This window comes from Staurois parvus, unplaced genomic scaffold (assembly GCF_062004578.1).
Source record: "Staurois parvus isolate SC_StPar_1 unplaced genomic scaffold, SC_StPar_1.0 ptg000195l, whole genome shotgun sequence".
Taxonomy (NCBI): Eukaryota; Metazoa; Chordata; class Amphibia; order Anura; family Ranidae; genus Staurois; species Staurois parvus.
In genome coordinates, this window is record NW_028317991.1 from 1784157 (window position 1) to 1811014 (window position 26858).

Below are 26858 nucleotides of genomic sequence, written 5' to 3' on the forward strand. Positions count from 1 at the left end.
AGGGAGGGCAGAGCCCAGAAAAGCCTGGGAAAATGCAGAATTTGGCATAACTGCAGCAACAACTATAAGCATCTGCTTACAAGCAGCATTGTAAGTCTGGGGGGAGAGGAGTGACTAGCAGATTTAGATACACTAACAAACTGAAGCTGAACTCCAGCAAGCAGTGGATAAAGATTTGACAGGAAAATTAATCATTGTAAGCACCTCTGTCAATAGTAACAGATTTGTCTCAACACACTAACTGATATGATAGTTTTGCACAGGAGCATGTTCTTTTAAAAAAACAACAGACTTACTGGCCAGATGACCAGATGAAAATGAAGGAAAGAAATGCCCTGTACACACGATGAGAATATCGGACGAACGATCGGCCGTTTTTTTTCGCCTGCTAGTCTCACATCCAAAGTGAAAAGGTTACTAAAGATACTAAAATTCTCCTATGAAAGAAAAGAATTTCGAAAGTGATATCATGTATTGCGTTGTATTTGTATCGTATTTTCAGACGACTACTGTACTGATTAAACGAAAATCGTATGATCTGGTATCGTACGAGGAAATTTTTTGTCCCTTCGGATATTGTCATACTAATTGTCGTGATCGGCTTTTAAAAGCTGTGTACAAACGATCCGATTATCGGACGATCGGTCCTCGTACAAAAGTTTTCGGACGATTTTCTTATAGTGTGTACGGGGCAAAAGCTTAAAAAAAGAAAGCTAATGCAGCTAGCATATCTAAGAACTGATAAACTGAAATATAATAAACGTTTGCTTTTGCGTTTATTATCACTTTAAGTTGAATATAAGGAACCAAGTAACGTGTAAATCATTTGCTAACTGTTTTATGATATGTCTAGAGATAAGGGGTCATAAATATTTAGTGAGAGGGTAAGATCTTCAGCACTGTACATCAAGGAAGAACATTATGCTGTGAAGGGGGATTGTGTCCCATGGGATACACTGTAGGAAAAGGATTCTATCTTTTAAGAAGAGTGAAACTTAATGAAGGATCACTTCAAATGTATGTATATTTTGTAAACTTTAAATTTACAATTTATTCTTATGTTCTAACATGATTTTGGGGATTGGTCATTTATAGTGCTTTGAATTATGCATGTGTTTGTATGTTTATTTAGTCATACATATTTGTATTGTGTATATATTTGCACATTTAGGGGGTAGCATTGATCTTTCTGCTTAAATAATGACATCTGCTAGCCTTCCAAAGCCAGCGGTAAGGCTGTGTGTAAGAAGGGAACTCTGTAAATGATCTACCATCGGCTGGTAAACAGTGGTGGCATTTCCTTCACTTAGAGTGAGCCCAACTTATGTAAAGCAAGAATTAGGCATTTCTGGGACCTTGTCAAGCTTGGCAGTCTTGGAGAGCATGAATATTTAAATATTTTATATTTAAATATTTATATATATTTAAATAATAATCAATGTTTAAATATTGATTAGCCATATCAGGCAGTCCCATGTTAACATATTTAACATTAATTCAGAATCTAAAATGCAAGCGTGTGCATGCTCAGTACTTACTGCAAATAAAATGGCATAGGCATGAGCAGTCAACTTGAAAAAAAGAAAAAAGCATACCGTCCTCCTTTGTTTGAGTTTCTGTTGAGTGGTTCAAGCCTTTGTTTGGAGTTTTCTCAGAATTTACTGCATTAGTATTGATAGTCATGGCAGTATATGTAAATCCTCCTGTTTACATGGTTTAATTTTACATTTGATCCAAGGTTTTTTGTATTTCCTAGTTCATCAGCCACAAGTGCTCAGAAACTGAGATATTACCCTGTTTCCCCTAAAATAAGACCTACCCCGAAAATAAGACCTAGTGCTATTTTTGGAAATTGCTAAAGTATAAGACCTACCCCATAAATAAAACCTAGTTGTGATCAGGGAGTTTTTTCAGCCGGAACATGGCGGAATGCCATTTTGCCACCTCCGGCACTGGCCCTGCACACATCCATATCTACTGTCTCTTATAAACACAGAAGCGCGGCTGAAGTGACAGCACCATCTGCTCCTACAGAACCTCCCTACCTCTGTACTCACTGTAGGGCAGGGAAGGAACAGATATCTGTGGGTGCAGTATGCAGTGTGTTTAGGGGCAGGGCATCTCCTCCTGCAGTCTAATGCATGGAAGCCGATGCCCCAGGGGTGATCACCGGCCAGTGGGGAAGAGGCGGAGCGGTGAGTAAGTGCACTTGGTGCACTGTGTGGAAAGATAGGACTCGAAATAGGATTTACTATAGAGAGGGGCCGGCTGCTGACAGCTGTGTTTTGCAAAGCTGGTTAACCATATGAGGGCAGTGGAGGGGGGATGTGCAAAGGTGAGCAGCAGTCAGGTGTTGCAGAGGTAAATTGAATTAGGTGAGTTGCAGACCGGGTGCATAGGTGAGTTGCGGCTGCGGGGGTGCTGAGGTGAACTGAGTTGCAACCCACCTTTGCACCCCCCAGTCACAGCTCAGCTCTGCACCCCCTGGCCACAGCTCAGCTCTGCACCCCCTGGCCACAGCTCACCTCTGCATTCCCCATCTGCAACTCACCCCTTCACCCTGTCTGTGGCTCATATCTGCACCCTGTCTGAAACTCACCTGTCAAGTCACCCCTGCAACACCTGACTGCAGCTCACAACTGTCATCAACCAGCCCTCTCCATAGTAATCCTCATCCGCAACTGCCTGCAGCTCACCTTTGCACCCCCTGTCCACACCTGGACATTTAAAAAATAAGACCTACCCCGAAAATAAGACCTAGTGTGTTTTTTTGAGCCAAAAAAAATATTAGACAGTGTCTTATTTTCGGGGAAACACGGTAGTATATTGAGGCTGTTAATGTGAGAATAATGAAAAATAATGCACAATATCACATGAATATCACAAGACTGATTTTTGCAGATGGAAAGGGAATAATTAGAGGAACAGGGGCAGCACAGTGGCTAAGTGGTTAGCAGCACTAGGGTCATCCGTTGGATTCCCAACCATGGCACCACCTGCCTGGAGTTTGCATGTTCTCCCTGTGGCTGCATGGGTTTCCTCCCACACTCCAAAGACATGCTGGTAGGTTAATTGGCTCCTGTCTAAATTAGAAATGTAAAAAAATTGGAATGTAAAAAAAATGCTAGCGGACAGAGATTGATGGTAGAAAAGACTATGTCAGAAGAATTCATAAAGGGTGTCTACGAAACTTGTGGGGAGGTGCGGCGGCAGTAATCACACAGTCTGATTGCAATAAATTTGTAAATTGTATTGAGCAGAATGCCAAAGTTACAAACACCCTCGCAGGAGAATGCTGCTAAAGGAATCCCACGTGGTTTAGTGCAGTTCAAGATGAGGCTGAGGAGAGATGCCAACAGAGTCTGTCTCAGAGGTAGCAGCATGGTCTGGTCGGTCCGGTCCCAGGCAGGAAGGTTTCCTTCCAGGGTAGCAAGCCTGTAACCTGTCCTTTCTGGAACCTTTCCCTACTGCTAAGTACTTTCCCTAGCAAGGTGGGTATCTCTCCCTACACTAACCAATCACAGAAACGTGCCAAAGCCCAGGAGCAGAGACTTATATAGACCATGCTGACCCAAATTGGCTGTCAAGGATCAGATAGCTGCAGCGTAGCCAACCAGAATGCTGCTCCATTGGCCCAGGAAACTGTAGAGAAACAATGTTTCTTCTGACTTCTTCTCTAGGCTGTTGTACCACTCAGGTAGAGCACCACCTAAAGTGAAGAAAACAGACTACACCTGCCTACAAATTTTTTAAAACCCTATTGTGCCTCTGCATGACAAATGGTGGTGTAAGTGATAGATTCATATGCCTGTTTTTAGAACCTGCATCGAATTATAAGTATGAATCCTATTTAACTAGCCTTTTTACACTATATTTTTCTTTCCATCTGATTAAGCATTAGGGTAATCCATTTTTAGTGCCGCCTTTTGCTAATTTGTTTGTAAATCTTGCTCTTGAAAGTTACACTGGTTTAACCCTTTTGCTTTTAGAGCCATTTTTGAATATTTTTTACTAAAAATTATTTTAGGTCTGAGGATCAGTTCAAACCCCCACCATTTTCTGAAAGCTAGAGAAAAAATTATGGTAGTTCCAATTTTTTATGTCACATGATATTAGTGCAACAATTTAACTAAAGTTAATTTTAGCGAACAAATGCAAGTTGTATATTACTCTTTTGTTTGATAAAATATAAAAGAGGAAGTTGTGCAGAAGAAAATAGATACTCAACATGCCTTAAAATTGTGATTGCCCATAAAACAGTGACAAATTTGGTACACAAAATCTTCCATAGATGACGCTTTAAAAGCTCTTACAGGTCATCAGTTTAGAGGTAACTAAGAATAACAGCTCTACTAGTATTACTGCTGTTTGCATGTAACAAGTAGCACAATTGACGTTTGCGTAAGCAGGCACTTCAATGTGTGCATAGTGTGTTTGCGTAGAGGGGGGCTGAAGTTTTTATTTGAGGGTTTTTAAGTGCTTGGGTGTCACTTTATTTTTTTTTTTTTTTCCACTTATTGCTATCACGTAGAAGACTAATAGCTTCCTGTGTGACGCTGCAGCAAAATGGTAAAAATATGTAAGCCTCATGTAGTAATATTTAATAATGGCTAATTATCACTTGAGAAAGGCAATATCCCACCACTGTACACATTCATTAGTGACACTAAATTCTTGAAAAATAATTGATAGAAATCCACTTGTTAATGACCCTGTAATCTTTTTCACCAAATACATTTTTCTGCTGTAACATCTTCCTGCTCTATTCACACTACACATCCCATAGTCCATAGTCCATACTCCATCTCGGGAGCAAGCAAGAGAGGGTGGCTATGTTTTTACATATAATGGAACCATAGAGTTATCTTCTAACAGGAATTCAGATCACAGCAAAACAAAAAAACCCGAAGGAAACTGGATATCTGAACAATATAAGGTAATTTTTTGTCTTAAGCCCCATACACATGATGAGAATATCATCCTTTTTTTTTTGCATGAAAAAATTTTATTGAAAGAGAAAAGCTTACTGAAGTTATAAAAATTCTTGTACGACAGAAAAAAAATTCGGAAGTGATGTAATGTATTTGTATAGTATTTTCGGACGAAAACTGTACTGAATAAATGAAAAGCGTCCGAACTGGTATTGTATGAGAAAAAATTTTTGTACGATTTTCTGATCATGTGTACTAGGCTTTACGAATATACTTGGATAGATTTTTGTAAGCCAGTGATTGGTGCCACTTTAAACCATCACTAAAAATGAATGAATGAATTAATTGAAGAGGAGCTCCAGTCTCCTACCCAAAAAAAATAAAATCAACAGCTGCAAATACTGTAGCTGTTGACTTTTAATATAAGGACACTTCCCTGTCCAGGCAATCAGTGCTGTCCTCACCTGAGCAGATTCTTCAATTGGCTTTGAGCTCCTGGTGCCGGCATCATAACTAAGAAGCGGCAATGAAGCATTACGGCTTCACAGCCAGTTTCCAACCACACATGTGCAAGCCATGCTGCACTTTATGAATGGTCCCTCAGTCTTCTGGGACCTGTGATGTGTCCCAGAAGGCTGCAGTTGGAGGCGGGCTGAACTTCTGATTCCGATCCAACTGAAAGTGGGAGCAGGTAACTGTCAAAACCAGGTACCCACTCCCCTCTCCCAAAAAGTGGCAATTTCTACAAACGAAAGGGGGAAGGGGGATGCTAACAAACTGAACTTCCCCTTTTGGGTGAAGTTTTTCTTTAATATAAAAAAATAACATGCATGTAAAATAAGCTATTTAAAGAAAAACTTAACTGTATCTGAGCACCACAAACTGAAAATGCTATTTAATTCAAACTCTCCCATCCATCCATGTCTCCTTGCTTTATTTTGTTAAAGAAATCCCTGTGAAACCTCCCCCCTCCAAGTATTTCTAGCCATAGCCATCTTAAGTATAGGTAGATAATTTATGTAGCATTTACTTCTTGGAAGCCATCTTCCCTTAACTTAGGCATGCAAACAGGTGGGTGTACTTAGCTGAGAAAGCCCCTCCTCCTCCCCTCCTCCAGATGAAACAAAAAAAAATGCCATGAAGCAACTCAAGAAATGTTAAAAAAAAAGATTTAAAAAAGTAAATATGATATACCTTTCTGTCTATTTACTAAGGCTAGTGGCATAAGGATTAAAAATAGTTCAAGTTGATTGAGAGAGGTTAATTCCGATTTAAGATGCAATAAAAAGTGAAGAATGAACATAATGACAGAGGATAAAATATGACCGCAATATAAAGAATGACTATATCATAAAGGATACATCAAGCACATAAAAAAGAGAAACAATTTAACTTGCCTTTAGGGTTCCCAAGGATTCATTTTCAAACAGAAACGTTGTGAATCAGATAAGATGCAATGCTGCACTAGTTTTATAGCACCTTGTGTAACAGGTCTTGGATGGTCTTTAAAGAAAATGGTTACTGGGCTTAAAAAATTACACTTTTACAGCCTGTAAAACACCTATATGTTAGCCTATGTGTCCATGCACACATACACTATATTATCAAAGGTATCAGGATGCCTACCTTTACACGCACATGAACTTTAATAGCATCCCAGTCTTAGTCTGTAGAGTTCAGTATTGAGTTGGCCCCGCCCTTTGCAGCTATAACAGCTTCAACTCTTCTGAGAAGGCCATCCACAAGGTTTAGGAGGGTGTCTATAAGAAGGTTTGACCATTCTTCCAGAAGCACATTTGTGAGGTCAGGCACTGATGTCAGACGAGAAGGCCTGGCTCACAGTATCTGCTCTAATTCATCCCAAAGGTGTTCTGTTGGGTTGAGGTCATGATTCTGTGCAGGCCAGTCAAGTTCCTCCACTCCAAACTCAGTCATTCATGTCTTTATGGACCTTGCTTTGTGCACTGGTGCGCAGTCCTGTTGGAACAGGAAGGAGTCATCCCCAAACTGTTCCCACAAAGTTGGGAGCATGAAATTGTCCAAAATGTCTTGGTATGCTGACACCTTAAGAGTTCCCTTCACTGGAACTAAGGGGCCAAGCCCAACCCTTGAAAAACAACCCCACACCATAATACCCCTTCCAGCAAACTTTACACTTGGCACAATGCAGTCAGGCAAATACTGTTCTCCTGGCATCTGCCAAACCCAGACACATCCATCAGATTGCCAGACGGAGATGCGTGATTTGTCACTCCAGAGAATATTTCTCCACTGCTCTAGAGTCCAGCTTTACACCACTGCATCCAACGCTTTGCATTGCAGTTGGTAAAGTAAGACTTGGATGCAGCTGCACGGCCATAAAAACTCATTCCATGAAGCTCTCTATGCACTTTCGTTGTGCTCATCTGAAGGCCACATGAAGTTTGGAGGTCTTTAGCTATTGAATCGGCAGACAGTTGGCGACTTCTGCGCACTGTGTGCTTCAGCATGCACTGACCCCACTCTGTCATTTTATGTGGCCTACCACTCCGAGGCTGAGTTGCTGTTGTTCCCAGTTGCTTCCACTTTGTTATAATACCAATAACAGTTGGCCGTGGAATATTTGGCAGCCAGGAAATGTCACAATTGGACTTATTGCACAAGTGGTAACCCATCACGGTACCATGCTTGAATTCACTGAGCTCCTGAGAGCGACCCATTCTTTAACAAATGTTTGTAGAAGCAGTCTGCATGCCTAGTGCTTGATTTTATACACCTGTGGCCATGGATGTGATTGGAACCAATAATTTTGAGGGGTGTCCCAATACTTTTGGCAATATAGTGTATATGTAGATAATTGAAACAATAGAAATTGGATTTTTTAGGTGCATACTGTATATGACATGGCAACACTAAAAATTGATTACAATATTGCAATTTATTTTTGAAAAATTCTAAAAAAAATAACTGGTTCAATTCCATAATGTATATCCAGTATGTGCTGTTTGATGATTTTAACTGAAGTCCTCATAAACAAGTTCTTCTACATGTTTCACCATTTGGCTTCTTCTGGAAACAAACGTGTATAGAGTACTAATGAAAATAAAGAAATACAAATAAGAAAATATACATCAGCAAAAATAATAATGTGTACATGCATGCAGACAAGGGGAAAATCTTCCCTACTACCCAATCCGTCATGTCCCCACACACCTAAGAACAAGATTGCCAGGGACTTAACCAGATGGAATCATAGGAGAAAACCCATAGGGTCCACAGGGGTGAATCCAAAGTGGCAAAAGGCAATCGCAGAGCTGATATAGTGACCAGAGAGTGATCCTTGTGGTATAGATTCATTATTTGCCACACAATATTGGACCATGTTTCATATTATTTCATTATATATAGCATCATTATGAATCTCCATAAAATGATTATCACTAAAAGAAGTGCGAAGAGACAGTCCACTGAGTGAAAAGATAACAATAATAAAAGGGGCCTATTCACTGTAAAGAGATAGAAAGTAATAAGGGGCTATTGGAAAAGATAAATACATAATATTCTCAACCAAATATAGCTTATAGTAGAGTTCACGTACTCCACAGAAATCAAAATATATTGAAGATAAAGAGTGCATATGGCAGAAAAAGGGTCAGTTACTGTAAGCATTATTATTGATTCTGAAAATAACACGTAACAAAATCGATAGATCAAGTACCTTTACCCACAGAAAAGCAAGATCTCAAGTCCACCATAGACAGGCCAGTTTTGGCTCTATGGAATGAAACAAATAATACCACATACACAAATACTAAGACCTCTAATTAGATATAATAGGTAAATACCTTTATGTATTGTTCAAAATAAATTGTAATATTTTAATCAATGTTTAGTGTTGGCATGTAATATATCCCATTCCTATTGTTTCAATTATCTCTATATGTCCTAAGGGATGAGGTGCTGTGAATTTATATCTCCCACCCCTATATAGATTTAATCTACACGTATGGTGTATTAGAAGAGAAGTGTTTACAGGCTGAAAAAGAAAGTGTGTTCAGGAAAGGAGCTTTTGAGCAGAAAAAACACTCATAAGCTCTAAACATGTTTAGACGTGTTAATACATTGGATTGTATACCCCATTAACACCCATCATACCATAAGAACATACCTAAATAATAAAATAAACATGCAATACGGACTGTGGAAACATTTAGGCTACGGCCCCCTTTATTGGATTCAAAACAATTTTAATTATGAAATGAACTTTAATCTTTAATATCAAACAGAGCCGCTGTTAACCATTAACAGACCAACATGCTTAGTCACTAAGAATCAAGCAGCAATATCTTATACCAACCAAATAACAGTTTACCAACCACTCTCCACCCATATAGTGGGCAACATTACCAGATGGACCTTCGATATCAAACAGAACCGTTGTTAACCAATATTAGACCAACATGCTTGGTCACCAAGACTCAAGCAGCAATATCTTATACCAACCAAAAAAACAGCGTACCAACCACTGTCCAAACACAAAGTGGGCGACATTACCCCACATAAAGGTGGACTGCGATGAGGGAAAAATTAACAAAGGGGAGGGAAGCTGGGGGAGCAGGCCAAAAGATTCAGAAGGAAGGCTGAGGAGAATCCAGAGATGAGTCCAGCTGACAGACCTGAGGTAAATGCTGACTATGCCCAGTGACAGGAGAGGATAGAAGTGAAAGGTTACACTCATTGGCTAGATGTATCCCGCCTAAAGATTTGTCACCAATCCAGTGCTCAGTAGCGGAGGTAAACCTTCCTATCAACAGCAGGCAGCTTGCTACGTGGAACACAAAGCAGAAAGAACCAGCAAAGCAGCCATAGAGAGACATGGAATTAACAATCATCATAACCCTTTAAAAAACAAATGGGTGATAGGGGTGACAATCCCATGGGGCCACTTCTCTATTTTTTTTCTTTTGTGGCCCTGACATGGGATTGTACACCCCATTAACACCCATCATACCATAAGAACATAACTAAATAATAAAATAAACACGCAACGAGGATTGTGGAAAAGTTTAGGCCGCAGGCCCCTTTATTAGGTTTAAATCAATTTTAATTATGAAATGAACTTTAACCTTTAACCTCCTTGGCGGTATGATTCTTTCCGATTTTTTGTGCTGAAAGCGGTACCATTTTTTTGCATGGAAATATGTAGTTTTTTATTGTAGGCTGTAATTTTTAGGAATAACTCATTGAAATCTGTCTGAACAAGAGTCTATTAAACATTTCGGATATGATAAAATTTGAAACACAAAATCATAAATTATAATTTAATAAATAATCATAAAAAATAATAATATAATAATAATAAATTTATTTCAATAATATAATCAAAGCAAAAACACTGAAATTTGAAATATAGCGCCAAGTTCGCACATCGCTGAGCAAAGTCGCAAAATTGTTTTCAGTGTCTGATGACAAATTTCCCCACGAATCATTATCACTCAATTCTGCAAGTGGTTCTGATTTACTATCGCTGTTCTAAAACCGTTTTTGACGTAAAGGGACGCTTTTTGGACGCCATGGACGTTTCTCAGTTTCCAGGCAGAAAGAACATTCAAAATGCAGGCAGGGCGCAGGACAAAGCAGTAGGGACAAAATGTATGTGAAATGGTTTGAAACAGCAATGACAGCAAAAATGACATTTTTTTAAAAATTCAAATTTCCCGCCGGTTCTGGCGCCCGTACGTTCCGATGTCACAGGGACCGGAACACAGAAGCTGGATGCCGGCATCGGCCGGAGGAGATGGCCGGGGACGCTGGAGGGGACAGATCGCGCGAGCGAAGGACAAGGTAAGTGCTGCAGGGACCCCCAGAGAACGCCGCATGGTAAGCCCGAGTGTAGCTTGGGGTTACCGCTTTTGGTATAGAAATTTCACCCCGAGCTACACTCAGGAATACCGCTAAGGAGGTTAATACCAAACAGGACCACTGTAAACCATTAACAGACCAACATGCTTAGTCACTAAGACTCAAGCAGCAATATCTTATAACAACCAAATAACAGTTTACTAGTCACTGTCCACCCACAAAGTGGGCGACATTACCCCTTAAAGATGGACCTTCAATATCAAACAGAACTGTTGTTAACCAATAACAGCCCAACATGCTTGGTCACCAAGACTCAAGCAGCAATATCTTATACCAACCAAATAACAACGTACCAACCACTTTCCACCCATAAAGTGGGCGACATTACCCAAAAGCCAGGTTACCAACCTGGCCCCACCCCACAACCAAGTCCTGAACAATCACTCTACAGTCTAGCATTGAAAATGCCCTTATCAGTATCTGAGAAAGTGCATCAAAAACATGCCTCCCACATTTCTGAAAATACAAAGAGGGACATACTTTCGCACACAGTAAGTAGCAAAGGACATGTCCCCAGTTACAGGGACCTCAAAAAATCTAATATGCAGAAAATGATTGTCTAAACAACACAAGTGCCTTTTCTTGCCTCTACTTTTCCTTTATATTGGCTTTCTAACTAACTAATGCAGTAATCTAGAGGCTGGATAAACATTTTAGTGCAGCATAACACTTTTGACAGTAAAATAGTACTTTTTGTATAGAGATGTACACATCAAACCAAAAAGAGGGACAACTGAATATACATGAGGAACAGAAGAATTTGATCTCAAAGGAGGGACAATTGGGAGCTATGCCAAACACTGTTAGACCTCTGATGCAACTCTCCAGTGTACAATAGAGAAAAAGTGAAGTCACCAATAGAGATGAGCGAATCGAACCAGGCGAACCGGAATTCGAGTCGAATTTCAGGAAATATTCGATTCGCGTCGAATCCGAAATTTTGCCTACTTCGGGTGCGCGAATCGAACATTTCCCGATCGGCCGGTAAAAGTGTCCCTGCAGTGAGCTCCGCTATTTCTGACAGTTCTCTGACAGAAGGAACACATGTTTAGCGGTTGAAACATTGTATCTATTAGTTTCCATTTAGGATACAGATGTTTCAACCGCTGTACATGTGAAGAAGCTGTCAGAGAACTGTCAGAAATAGAGGAACTCTGCACATACACTTTTTGCCGGCTTGGAATTATTCTTCTTTTCATCCTACTTCTTCTTCTTCTTCTTCTTCTTCTTCATCCTCATCCTCATCCTCTTCTTCTGAGGATGAGGATGAGGATGAAGAAGAAGAAGAAGAAGAAGAAGTAGGATGAAAAGAAGAATAATTCCAAGCCGGCAAAAAGTGTATGTGCAGAGTTCCTCTATTCTGCAGATACACTTAGAGGAGCTCTGCAGATACACTTAGAGGAGCTCTGCACATACACTTTTTGCCTGTTTGGAATTAATCTTATTTTCATCCTACTTCTTCTTCTTCTTCTTCTTCATCCTCATCCTCATCCTCAGAAGAAGAAGAAGAGGATGAAGAAGAAGAAGAAGAAGAAGAAGAAGAAGTAGGATGAAAATAAGAATAATTCCAAGCCGGCAAAAAGTGTATGTGCAGAGTTCCTCTATTCTGCAGATACACTTAGAGGAGCTCTGCAGATACACTTAGAGGAGCTCTGCACATACACTTTTTGCCGGCTTGGAATTAATCTTATTTTCATCCTACTTCTTCTTCTTCTTCTTCATCCTCATCCTCATCCTCAGAAGAAGAAGAAGAGGATGAGGATGAAGAAGAAGAAGTAGGATGAAAATAAGAATAATTCCAAGCCGGCAAAAAGTGTATGTGCAGAGTTCCTCTATTCTGCAGATACACTTAGAGGAGCTCTGCAGATACACTTAGAGGAACTCTGCACATACACTTTTTGCCGGCTTGGAATTAATCTTATTTTCATCCTACTTCTTCTTCTTCTTCTTCTTCTTCTTCATCCTCATCCTCATCCTCAGAAGAAGAAGAGGATGAGGATGAGGATGAAGAAGAAGAAGAAGAAGAAGTAGGATGAAAATAAGAATAATTCCAAGCCGGCAAAAAGTGTATGTGCAGAGCTCCTCTAAGTGTATCTGCAGAGCTCCTCTAAATGTATCTGCAGAATAGAGGAACTCTGCACATACACTTTTTGCCGGAAACCGCTATATGGAGGGAATGTCCCAGAACTGTCAGAAATAGACTATTTCTGACAGTTCTGGGACATTCACTCCATACAGCGGTTTCAACCGCTGTATGGAGGGAATGTCATAGAACTGTCAGAAATAGACTATTAATGACAGTTCTGGGACTGTCCTTCCATACAGCGGTTGAAACATTGTATCTATTTGTTTCCATAAATGGATCCATTTATGGAAACAAATAGATACAATGTTTCAACCGCTGTATGGAAGGACAGTCCCAGAACTGTCATTAATAGTCTATTTCTGACAGTTCTATGACATTCCCTCCATACAGCGGTTGAAACAGCTGTATGGAGTGAATGTCCCAGAACTGTCATAAATAGTCTATTTCTGACAGTTCTGGGACATTCACTCCATACAGCGGTTGAAACATTGTATCTATTTTTTTCCATAAATGACATTCTGCAGATACACTTAGAGGAGCGCTGCAGATACACTTTTTGCCGGCTTGGAATTATTCTTATTTTCATCCTACTTCTTCTTTTTCTTCTTATGAGGATGAGGATGAAGAAGAAGAAGTAGGATGAAAATAAGATTAATTCCAAGCCGGCAAAAAGTGTATCTGCAGCGCTCCTCTAAGTGTATTTGCAGAATGTCATTTATGGAAAAAAATAGATACAATGTTTCAACCGCTGTATGGAAGGACAGTCCCAGAACTGTCATAAATAGTCTATTTTTGACAGTTCTGGGACATTCACTCCATACAGCTGTTTCAACCGCTGTATGGAGGGAATGTCATAGAACTGTCAGAAATAGACTATTAATGACAGTTCTGGGACTGTCCTTCCATACAGCGGTTGAAACATTGTATCTATTTGTTTCCATAAATGGATCCATTTATGGAAACAAATAGATACAATGTTTCAACCGCTGTATGGAAGGAATGTCCCAGAACTGTCATAAATAGTCTATTTCTGACAGTTCTATGACATTCCCTCCATACAGCGGTTGAAACCGCTGTATGGAGTGAATGTCCCAGAACTGTCAGAAATAGACAGAAACTGTCACAGAACTGTCCTTCTTCTCATCCTTCTCCTTCTTCTCATCCTTCTTCTCATCCTTCTTCTCATCCTTCTCCTTCTTCTCATCCTTCTCCTTCTTCTCATCCTTCTCCTTCTCCTTCTTCTCATCCTTCTCCTTCTTCTCATCCTTCTTCTCATCCTTCTCCTTCTTCTCATCCTTCTCCTTCTCCTTCTTCTCATCCTTCTCCTTCTCCTTCTTCTCATCCTTCTCCTTCTCCATCTTCTCATCCTTCTCCTTTTCCTTCTTCTCATCCTTCTCCTTCTGCTTCTCCTTCTCCTTCTCCTTCTTCTCATCCTTCTCCTTCTTCTCATCCTTCTCCTTCTTCTCATCCTTCTCCTTCTCCTTCTTCTCATCCTTCTCCTTCTTCTCATCCTTCTCCTTCTTCTCATCCTTCTCCTTCTCCTTCTTCTCATCCTTCTCCTTCTTCTCATCCTTCTCCTTCTCCTCATCCTTCTCCTTCTCCTTCTTCTCATCCTTCTCCTTCTCCTTCTTCTCATCCTTCTCCTTCTTCTTCTCATCCTTCTCCTTCTCCATCTTCTCATCCTTCTCCTTCTTCTCATCCTTCTCCTTCTCCTTCTTCTCATCCTTCTCCTTCTCCATCTTCTCATCCTTCTCCTTCTCCTTCTTCTCATCCTTCTCCTTCTCCTTCTTCTCATCCTTCTCCTTCTTCTCATCCTTCTCCTTCTTCTCATCCTTCTCCTTCTCCTTCTTCTCATCCTTCTCCTTCTCCTTCTTCTCATCCTTCTCCTTCTTCTCATCCTTCTCCTTCTTCTCATCCTTCTCCTTCTTCTCATCCTTCTCCTTCTCCTTCTTCTCATCCTTCTCCTTCTTCTCATCCTTCTCCTTCTCCTTATTCTCATCCTTCTCCTTCTTCTTCTCCTTCTTCTCATCCTTCTCCTTCTTCTCATCCTTCTCCTTCTTCTCATCCTTCTCCTTCTCCTTCTTCTCATCCTTCTCCTTCTTCTCATCCTTCTCCTTCTCCTTCTTCTCATCCTTCTCCTTCTCCTTCTTCTCATCCTTCTCCTTCTCCTTCTCCTTCCTCATCTCCAAGGGCATTTAAATTAAAGGTACAGTGTTCTGCACTAATTTAAAGGCTCTCTGAAGCCTAGAAACCCTTTTTATAAGTCATCTTCGTAGCGAAGAAATTTGCATCGAATCGAATTTCACACTGGAATTCGCCGAATCAGCCGAATCGAATTTTTGAGAAATTCGCTCATCTCTAGTCACCAATAATGAGTGTACAGTAAATCAGCATATTAATCAATTCACATGTTATGGTAACTTTACAAGGAACTGAAGCCCAGGCCTAGAAAATCACTTTTTTTTGTGGACAGAACAGTTACCATTTTATTTAGAAGGTCTAAGATTTTTAATCCACCTAAATCATTTCCTTCCAGATGAACAACAAGGATATCCAACACAGCTCACACTTGCAAATAGGGAATATGAGCAGCCAGCTATTCTAAATACTTACCCCAATTCAAGTATATATACCGCCATTTGTAAACGTTATAACTTTTACGTAAACCAATTAATTTAGACATATTGGGACTTTTTTTTTAGCAAAGACATGTTGCAGAATACATTTTGGCCTAAATTTCTGACGAAATTTGATTTTTAAATTTTTTTACTGGTTATGTTTAATAGCAAAAAGCCAAAACATTGGGGCTTTTTTTTCAAAATTGTCGGTCTGTTTTTGCTTAGAGCACAAAAAAATTAAAAACGCAGAGGCAATCAAACACCACTGAAAGAAAGCTCCTTTTGAGGGAAAAAAAGGACATAAATTTAATTTGGGTGCAGAGTTGCATGACCGTGCAATTGTCAGTTAAAGTAAAACAGCGCCGTATCGCAAAATATGGACTGGTCAGGATGGGAGGGTAAATCCTCTTGAGGGCAAGTGGTTAATTTCATAGCAATAGCAATATTACATGACATATTGAATGCAATCTGTGACTAGGGTTGCCACCTCATCCCATCATTAAAACCGAACACATATTAATGACACAGGTTCTGGGGCTAATGTAATGCAGATAAGACAGTAAATGAGTTTAATTTCCACCTTAATCAGCCACAGAACCTGTGTCATTAATATGTGTTCAGTTTTGAAGGGATGAGGTGGCAACCCTATCTGTGACCCAACATCAGCATGTAAACATGGCTTCTTTTAGGAACAAGAATTCTATGCAATGTCATTGTGTCGCTTTCTAAAAAAGAAACTTCTACTAACAGTTTCGATGAATGAGTGTGGAAACAATCACTTTGATAAAGGCCAAAGAGTTCTGCTGAGCCCTCAAAAGGAGAAATAATCAGTGGCATAGATAATGCAGGTTGTTTACACAATTGAATATCTTATCAGAAATAAACTGTAAGCAAAAAACTGGTGTTAACTACTTGTCTACCGGGCACCTATACCCCCTTCTATACCAGGCCAATTTTCAGCTTTCAGCGCTGTCGTACTTTGAATGACAATTGCGCGGTCATGCAACATTATACCCATATGAAATGTTTATCATTTTTTTCTCACAAATAGAGCTTTCTTTTGGTGGTATTTACTTGCCGCTGGGTGTTTTATTTTTTGCGCTATAAACAAAAAACTGCAAAAAAATAGAAAAAAAAAGTTTCTTTGTTTCTATTATAAAATTTAGCAAACAGGTAATTTTTCTCCTTCCCTGATGTGCGTTGATGAGGCTGCACTGATAGGCAGCACTGATGGGCACTGATAGGCAGCACCGATTGGCACTGATACACAGCACTAATCAGATGGCATTGATAGGTGGCACTGATAGGTGGCACTGATGAGCTGGCACTGATGATGGGTACTGATAGTCGGCACTGACTGGCGGCAATGCTTGGCACTGACTGGCGGCACTTCTGGGTGGCACTGACTGGCGGCACTGCTGGGCTGCACTGATGGGCACTGGTGGGTGGCACTTCTGGGCACAGGTGGGTGGCACTGCTTGGCACAGGTGGGCGGCACTGCTGGGTAGTTGTGAGCTGAACTGGTGGGTGGCACTGCTGGGCACCGATCATCAGGGCACTGATTACAGTGCCCTGATGATTGTTGCCGATCCCTGCTCAGACAACTGCCGATTCTTGGCAGTACTTTTCTCACGCTCTGACAGCATGAGGAAAGTGCAGCTGAGAACCGGCAATTGCATTTCTCGGTGATCAGTGTGGCATTGGACACGGCTGATCACGTGGTAAAAGGCCGCTTTGATTGGCCATTTACCACATGACGTGATCAGCTGTGTCCGTAGGACATGCCCTCCCAGAACTGGCCAGCCGCAGTGCAGCCATCATTCGGCTATCTGCGGTCAGCAACTGGTTAAGGACATTGTAGGGCTTTGCTCACCGCTCAGTTAACCGGTGTCCTGAAACACTGGAAGACTGGCAAAACAAAGCATCTGCTGTTAACCACTTGCCCTCCAGAAGATTTATCCCGTTCATGACCAGGCCTTTTTTTGCGTTACGGCACTGCGTTACTTTAACTGACAATTGTGCGGTCTTGCAACGCTGCACCCAAATAAAATTTGTCATTTTTTCCCCAGAAATAGAGCTTTCTTTCAGTGGTATTTGATCGCCTGTGCGTTTTTTATATTTTGTGCGCTATAAACAAAAAAAGACTGACAATTTTGAGAAAAAAAACAATATTTTTGATTTTTTTGCTATTAACATGTCCAGTATAAAAAAATAAAAAAATCAAATTTCGTCATAAATTTAGTCCAAAATGTATTCTGCTACATGTCTTTTCTAAAAAAAAAATCCCAATACGTGTAAATTAATTGGTTTACGTGAAAGTTATAACGTTTACAAATGGCGCTGGATATACTGGGATTTTTTAAAACTTTATTTTTACTGGTAATGGTGGCGATCAACGACTAGCGAGAATAGCGGGACTGTGGTGGGCATTCTGGAACTGGGGGGAACTGATTTAGTGTAAAAAAAAAAAGGACTGACACTGTATTAATGACACTGTGCAGGAAGGGGTTAACATCTGGGATGATCAAAGGGTTAACTGTGTGCTGTTGCACTAGGGGCTGTGTGTTGGTGCTTCACTTCAGCCATGCAAAGCAGTGTGCAGGATCTGAATGGGAGGAGAACTGTTTTGTTTACAAGTTGAAATACATTTGCTCCAAAACCAGTAGGCACTCTTTTACCTTCTAACAAAACCAACATGCCAATAAGGGAATGTAAGACCTGAGATGAGAAGCACCCAGCTCACAAGTGAAATTCAGCTCATAGGCTTAATTCTTCTTCCGAACACCAAAAGCCCAATAACGACCAAATCACATAAACAGTATACTAGTTTCCGATAAGGTAGTTCTGAAAAGATACATTGTCTTTTGCTGGATTCTGAAACTCCATTCTGCGTACTCTATAAAAACACCCAAGAAATTAAATGTGGAGCAAGCAGACATGTGCAAAACAAAAAAATTTGTTTCGTTTTGTTTAGAAATCTAACAAATTTTGTGTAGTTGGATTTGGTAAATTCGTTCAATTAATTTTCTGGATTTGTTTCGGTAATTTGTATTCAAATTCAATTCGAAAACATTTCGACCAAATTCGAAATGTCGTTTGTATTTGAAATTGGCTCAACCGAATTCAAAATAGATTCAACAAAATTCGAAAAGATTTCAGCCAAATTCAAAATTTTTTTAAAAAATAACTGGGAGCAGGGGACCAGTCCTTAAAGCGGAACTTCACCTTTTGAGGTGGAGCGCCACTTTAAATTTGTTTTCAGATGTTTGTTCGATTTTGTTTTTGAATTTGTTTTTGATTTTGTTTTCAAATCGAATTTGTTTTCGAATCAAATTTTGGGAGAATTTTGTTTCGTTATTTTGGATTACTTTAAATTAGTTATTTTTGTAATTCATTATTCGGATATATCCAAATCTCCGAATAACAAAACAATTAGTCCGAAATGAGATTCGGAATGAAACGAACTGCACATGTCTTGGAGCAAGACAGAACTATGACGTAGCAGCCAAAGGGAAATAATATGTTGCATTAATCATCATATTGGGAGACCAGGGGATCACTTTTCCCATGCTCAATGGACTCTAGCTTTGAAAACAAACTTCCTACCAGGTAACAGTGTTTTGCAAAGCCGATTTCTGCAGCACTGTAGGAGAAATTCACTGTGAATCTTCATGCTGCTCATCAAGAAAATACATTTAAGATGTACTGTCCACAGGCTCTGGTCATCTCCTGTACTGTGTCCGCAGTCTCCGGTTATCTCTTGTACTATGCCTGCAGTCCATTGGTTCAGAATATTTTTTTTCTTGTTTTTCTCCTCTAAAACCTAGGTGCATCTTATGGTCAGGTGCATCTTATGGAGCGAAAATACGGTACATTCATTGGATTATTTAGATATCACAGCTAGATTATTTAGATATCACAGCTAGCTAAACAAATGGAGGAACTATATAAGGCGGGATCCTCCCTTCATATATTTATTCTGAAAACTATAGAACACTATCACGTCTACATGTCATGTTCTGTGATACAATGAGATTGATTTACGAAAGGCAAATAGACTGCGCACCCTTTAAAGTTCAGTTGCACTCCGCAAGAGCATCCGCCCAAGAGCTCAACAAACGAGCAGAAGCTCTGCTGACTTCCATCATCTAATAATGTGTAAGTAAATGTGCTTTTTTTCAACTTCCCTTGCACGTGATTGGGTATTCCTTGCAATGTGAATCATTATCTCATTTACAAAGCTCCGGAGCAACCAAACCCGCAGAGTGCACCTGCACCCCGCACGGCACAGTCTATTTGTACCCAGCAAATCAACCCCAATGGGTACTGTATGTGTACTGGTTTTTAACATTTCCTAATAAAACAAAGTGGAAAATAAAGAATTAAATATATATATATATATATATATATATATATATATATATATATATATATACTGTATCTCTATCTATATGTACAGTTAGGTTCATATATATTTAGACACAGGCACAATTTGCATACATTTGGCTCTCTATAGATAAAACATAGGGGTGTAGCGCTGTTTTCTGAACAGCACTACACCCCTATGTTTTATCCTATGTTTTATCTGCACTTCACACATTCCTGATAGAGTGTGATAGGTGTTAGCAGCAGTCCCTACCATTGCGCAGTACCCAGTTTCCTATTTCATTTGGCTCTGTTTGCCACCAGAATAAATTATATTTTAGGAACTGCAGCCATTTTTATACACAGTCCCTCCATTTTCAGGGGCTCAAATGTAATTGGACAAATGTATATAATCATAAATAAAATGTTCATTTTTAATATTTTGTTGAGAATCCTTTACTGGCAATGACTGCCTGAAGTCTAGAAACCATGGACATTACCAAAGACTGGGTTTCCTTCTTTCTGATGCTTTGCCAGACTCTAACTGCAGCTGCCTTCAGTTTTTAGATGTTTTTTGGCTAAGTCTAATCTGGCTTTTCTATTCTTCAGGTTAATGAATGGTTTGCACCTTGTGGTGAACCCTCTGTATTTGCTCTCATGAAGTCTTCTCTTGATTGTAGACTTTGACAATGATACGCCCCCCCCCCCCCTCCAGGAGAGAGTCCTTCACTTGTCTGGATGTTGTGAATGGGTTTTTCTTTACCATAGAGAGCATCCTGCAATCATCCACCACTGTTTTCTTCTATGGGCATCCATGCCTTTTTATGTTGCTATGAGCTCACCAGTGCTTTCTTCTTTCCTCAGAATGTACCAAACTGTTGATTTGGCACCTCCTAATGTTGTTGCTATCTCTCTGATGGATTTTAGTTTTTGAAGCCTTACAATGGCCTGTTTCACTTCATGGACAGCTCCTTTGAACACATGATGTAGATTCACAGCAATAGATTCCAAATGCAAATACCACCCTTAGAATCAACTCCAGATCTTTTACTTGCTTAATTGATGAAGAAATAACAAAGGAGTAGCCCACACCTGGCAATGAAACAGCTTTTGATTCAATTGTCCAATTACTTTTGGTCCCTTGAGGGTAGATGGCTCATCTTAAGAGCTGTAATTCCTAAACCCTTCCTCAAATCAAACCTGAGAGTGTGCAGTTTCAGCCCATACCCATTATATAACTAATATAACTATAGCTTGAATGTTTTAGTAAATACCTGAAAAAAACAAAACAAAAATTGTGCCTGTGTCCAAATATATATGGAACTAACTAACTATATATATATATATATTCCAAATCAAAACATGAAGAAAAATAGATCAAATTTGTGTTGTTCCTCTAAAAAAATTGAAGGAAATTGATATTAGACTGTTCAAAAAAATAGCAGTGTTTGTATTTTTCTTTACAAACTCAAACATTCACATATAAACTGAAAAATGTTTGAAGATTTTGCTTTCCTTTGAATCACTTAATGAATATTTAGTTGTATAAGCACTGTTTCTGAGAACTGCTGTACATTTGTGTTGCATGGAGTCAACCAAGTTCTGGCACCTGTGATCAGGTATTCCAGCCCAGGATGATTGGACTACATTCCATAGTTCTTCTCTATTTCTTGGTTTTGCCTCAGAAACTGCATTTTTGATGTCACCCCACAAGTTTTCTATTGGATTAAGATCCGGGGATTGGGCTGGCCACTCCATAACGTCAATCTTGTTGGTCTGGAACCAAGATGTTGCACGTTTACTGGTGTGTTTGGGGTCGTTGTCTTGCTGGAACACCCATTTCAAGGGCATTTCCTCTTCAGCATAAGGCAGCATGACCTCTTCAAGTATTCTGATGTATTCAAACTGATCCATGATCCCTGGTATGCGATAAATAGGCCCAACACCGTAGTATGAGAAACATCCCCATATCATTATGCTTGCACCACCATGCTTCACTGTCTTCACAGTGTACTGTGGCTTGAATTCAGTGTTTGGGGGTCGTCTGACAAACTGTCTCCGGCCACTAGACCCAAAAAGAACAATCTTACTTTCATCAGTCCACAAAATGTTGCGCCATTTCTCTTTAGGCCAGTCAATGTGCTCTTTGGCAGATTGTAACCTCTTCAGCACATGTCTTTTTTTCAACAGTGGGACTTTGCGGGGACTTCTTGCAGATAGCTTGGCTTCACATAGGCGTCTTCTAATTGTAACAGTACTCACAGGGAACTTTACACCTTCTTTCATCTTCCTGGAGCTGATTGTTGGCTGAGTCCTTGCCATTTTGGCTATTCTTCTATCCATTCGAATGGTAGTTTTTCGCTTTCTTCCACGTCTTTCAGGTTTTGGTTGCCATTTTAAAGCATTTGCGATCATTTTAGCTGAGCAGCCTATCATTTTCTGCACTTCTTTATATGTTTTCCCCTCTCCAATCAACTTTTTAATCAAGGTACGCTGTTCTTCTGAACAATGTCTGGAACGACCCATTTTCCTCAGAATTTCAGAGAGAAATGCACTGTAACCAGCATGTACAACATTTGCTGCCTTCCTTCCTTAAATAAGGGCAATAATTGCCACCTGTTTTTCAAAGAATGAATGACCTCACTAATAGAACTCCACACTGCTATTATTTTGAACATGTGCCTTTCAATTAGTGATTCAATTACACAGAATCAGCAGCATGCATGTCATGATTGTTGGGTCTGTTGGATTTCTATTACTCTGCTACACCTGCTAGTAAATTATTTGCCATGTAGAAATATCATTTCTACCAAGAACAGTGATTGATCAGGTTAGTGATGTCTGATTGCTACTATTTTGAACACAACTGTATATCGATCTATCTATCTATCTATCTATCTATCTATCTATATATATATACTGTATATATATATATATATATATATATATACAGTCATGGCCGAAATTGTTGGCACCCTTGATATTTCTCCAGGAAATCATGTATTTCTCACGAAACGTATTGCATTAACACATGTTTTGCTATACACATGTTTATTCCCTTTGTGTGTATTGGGACAAAACAAAAAAAGGGAGGAAAGAAAGCAAATTCGACATAATGTCACACAAACCTCCAAAAATGGGCTGGACAAAAGTATTGGCACCCTTTCACAACTGCGGATAAATAAGAATGTTACAAGCATGTGATGCTCCTGTAAACTCACCTGGGGCAAGTAACAGGTGTGGGCAATATAGAAATCACACCTGAAAGCAGATAAAAAGGAGAGACGTTCACTTAACCTTTGCATTGTGTGTCTGTCTGTGCCACACTAAGCATGGACAACAGAAAGAGGAGACGAGAACTGTCTGAGGACCTGAGAACCAAAATTGTGGCAAAATATCAACAATCTCAAGGTTACAAGTCCATCTCCAGAGAACTAGATTTGCCTTTGTCCACAGTGCGCAACATTATCAAGAAGTTTGCAACCCATGGCACTGTAGCTAATCTCCCTGGTCGTGGACGGATGAGGAAAATTGATGAAAGATTGCAACGCAGAATAGTCCGGATGGTGGATAAGCAGCCCCAAACATGTTCCAAAGACATTCAAGCTGTCCTGCAGGCTCAGGGAGCATCAGTGTCAGCGCGAACTATCCGTCGACATTTAAATGAAATGAAACGCTATGGCAGGAGACCCAGGAGGACCCCACTGCTGACACAGAGACATAAAAAAGCAAGACTACAGTTTGCCAAAATGTACTTGAGTAAGCCAAAAGCCTTCTGGGAAAACGTCTTGTGGACAGATGAGACCAAGATAGAGCTTTTCGGTAAAGCACATCATTCTACTGTTTACCGAAAACGGAATGAGGCCTACAAAGAACAAAACACAGTACCTACGGTAAAATATGGTGGAGGTTCAATGATGTTTTGGGGTTGTTTTGCTGCCTCTGGCACTGGGTGCCTTGACTGTGTGCAAGGCATCATGAAATCTGAGGATTACCAAAGGATTTTGGGTCGCACTGTAGGGCCCAGTGTCAGAAAGCTGGGTTTGCGTCCAAGATCCTGGGTCTTCCAGCAGGACAATGACCCCAAACATACGTCAAAAAGCACTCAGAAATGGATGGCAAAGAAGCGCTGGAGAGTTCTGAAGTGGCCAGCAATGAGCCCAGATCTAAATCCCATTGAACACCTGTGGAGAGATCTTAAAATTGCTGTTGGGAAAAGGTGTCCTTCCAATAAGAGAGACCTGGAGCTGTTTGCAAAGGAAGAGTGGTCCAAAATTCCGGGTGAGAGGTGTCAGAAGCTTATTGATGGTTATAGGAAGCGACTGATTTCAGTTATGTTTTCCAAAGGGTGTGCAACCAAATATTAAGTTAAGGGTGCCAATACTTTTGTCCAGCCCATTTTTGGGGTTTTGTGTGACATTATGTCATATTTGCTTTTCTGCCTCTGTTTTATATTTGTTCCAATACATACAAAGGGAATAAACATGTGTATAGCAAAACATGTGTTAATGCAATACCTTTTTTGTGTGAAATACTTGATTTTCAGGAAAAATATCAAGGGTGCCAACAATTTCGGCCATGACTGTATATATATAAACACAGCATCAGGTAACTCATTCACAGATTTAAAACCGACAACACACAATCCCACATACCAATCATTTCTACAATAACAATGACCCTGACATGCTGTATACTGGTCAGGAGCACTAACCTTTCTACCACAGTATCTGCTCTGAATGCAGCAAATGAAAACATAATAAAGACATTTCCCAGGTCAGAAGTGTGATAAGTGAAATAGTAGTTAGCAGTAGAGCGCTAGGAGTGGACAGAAAGCGATGACACTGACACAGAGGAGACTGAAGCAGACCGTAGAGTGAAATCTGTGTACATTCCCAGCCCTCAAAGCCTTTCACTATCTATGTGATGATGATGATGATGATGAGTGTCCTGTTGGAGAGGTATTGATTAGGCTGTCGGGCCATGGTAGCAGCTTCAGACCTGCTGCCTACCTGGCTCACAGTGTTAGGAACAGTAGAGCTGTGGGCATTTGAGTAGGGCCTGCGTATTCTTTCATGGTAGCTCATTCCATTGGCCTGTGTGCTTACACTTCCAGTCAGTGGTCGTCCACTTGTGGTCCCTACCAAGTCAAAATGGCCACCCAGTCCCAGTGGTGATGTGATGCTCAGCCTCATGATCTTCTTCATCTGCCTGGTGGTCCCTTGAAAGAGGATGTGCAAATGTGCAGTAGACATCTTAAACGCACAGTGCCACAATGTCTCTATCCTCCATAGACGCAGATGATGAAGCTGATACTGCTCCCATGGTCCTGCCGCAGGTCCTGGTCTGCCTACCGGTGGATGAAAAGTTCCCTGATTGACCTCAGGTAAGCAATTACCGTCAACATACAGAGCAGCCCTGGCACTTCAGGAATGAGAAGCACAATACAGGCATAGGGCCTACAGATGTAAGTGATGATACAGCTGTCACCAGCAAAAAACTGAAGTGGGGAAAAAATAAAAAATAAATTAATTAAATGACTGAACCAGTCCTTCCTCCAGGGGAATTAGTCCTTTGTAGTACTTCATGAAGTAGATGGTCCATTCTGGGTTGAGACCAGGTCAGAAGATCCAAAAGGAAGGCTGAGGAGAATCCATAGGTGAGTCCAGCTGACAGACCTGAGGTAAATGCTGACTCCGCCCAGTGACAGGAGAGGATAGAAGTGAAAGGTTACACTCATTGGCTAGATGTTTCCCGCCTAAAAAGATTTGTCACCAATCCAGTGCTCAGCAGCTGAGGTAAATCTTCTTAGCAACAGCAGGCACCTTGTTACCTACAGAGACATGGAATTACAATCATCATATCCCTCTATTAAGAGTGAAATTTATATAAAAAACACATGGGTGATAAGGGTGACAATCCTATGGGGCCATTTCTCCATTTTTTTCTTTTGTGGCCCTCACATTCTGATGGCCAGAATAAAAGGAATGCATAAAACACACATGCAATGTGCAGCTTTTACTGCATTTTCTGAAGCAGCCAGGAGAAAAGTCATTTAGGTGGACTAAGCAGAAGCCCTGTGTGAGTTAGACCTGACCCTAACCTGGGAAACAGAATTAGCTGAGTTAAAAACGGCCATTCCAGTATTGTATGAGAATACAGAGGACAGTCATATTTTTTACATTAAGTGTAGCTTCTAAAACATAACACCAAACAAATTGGTGGAGTCCACTATAGACCATCAAAGACATGAGCATTTTCAAGCATTTTGTTGTGCGTTTTCTGCTCAAACAGCTGCTCTCCACCAGTTTTCAGCTGCACTTCAAATGTCTAGCTGAAAAACACCTGAAAAAAATGCCTGACAAAAACTGAAAAAAAACCCCCAAGCAATTCTGCTCCAAAAACACTTGAAAACGTGACGCTGAATGTCTCTTAATTCAGTTAAAGCAGAGTTCCGCCTGCCCCCCCAAAAAACAAATACTGTAGCTGCTGACTTTTAATATTAGGGCACTCACCTGTGCAGGCATCCAGTCTTCACCCAAGCTGAATCTTCAAATGGCTAGCCAGACGCTGGTGCCACCATCTTGAATAAGGGTAACTGGCAGCGAAACCTTGAGGCTCCACAGCCAGTTTCCTACTGTGGGCCACAGTCTTCTGGGACCTGTGACGTGCCCCAGAAGGCTGCAAGGGAAGAAGGGTGGGGGGAAATCTTCTGGGTCAATTTGCCGTGGGGAACTGAGCTGGAAGTGGGAGCTCTTCCCCAAAAGGTGCCAAATGTGGCAGCAGCGAAGGCAAACAAGCAGAACGTCCCCTTTTAGGTGAAGCTCTGCTTTAAGATAAATACTGCTTCAAATATCTGGACCAGAAATAAGAAGAAAGCAGGGAGTGATAGTGACATAACTAACAAAATTTCTCTTAATGTTCAACAACCTGTTAAATCTATAGCGGCTGATATTC

The 26858-nt window shown here is 40.4% G+C and overlaps 1 protein-coding gene across 1 annotated transcript in view; it reads left to right on the forward strand.

The window, feature by feature from the left end:
- The first annotated feature begins 891 nt into the window (after positions 1 to 891).
- Positions 892 to 26858, forward strand: part of B3GALT5 (beta-1,3-galactosyltransferase 5) — a 96702-nt gene continuing 70735 nt past the window's right edge. Inside the window, exon 1 of the mRNA XM_089677978.1 lies at positions 892 to 1017. The gene's annotated coding sequence lies outside the window, so the exon portion shown is untranslated. The remainder of the gene's footprint in view (positions 1018 to 26858) is intronic.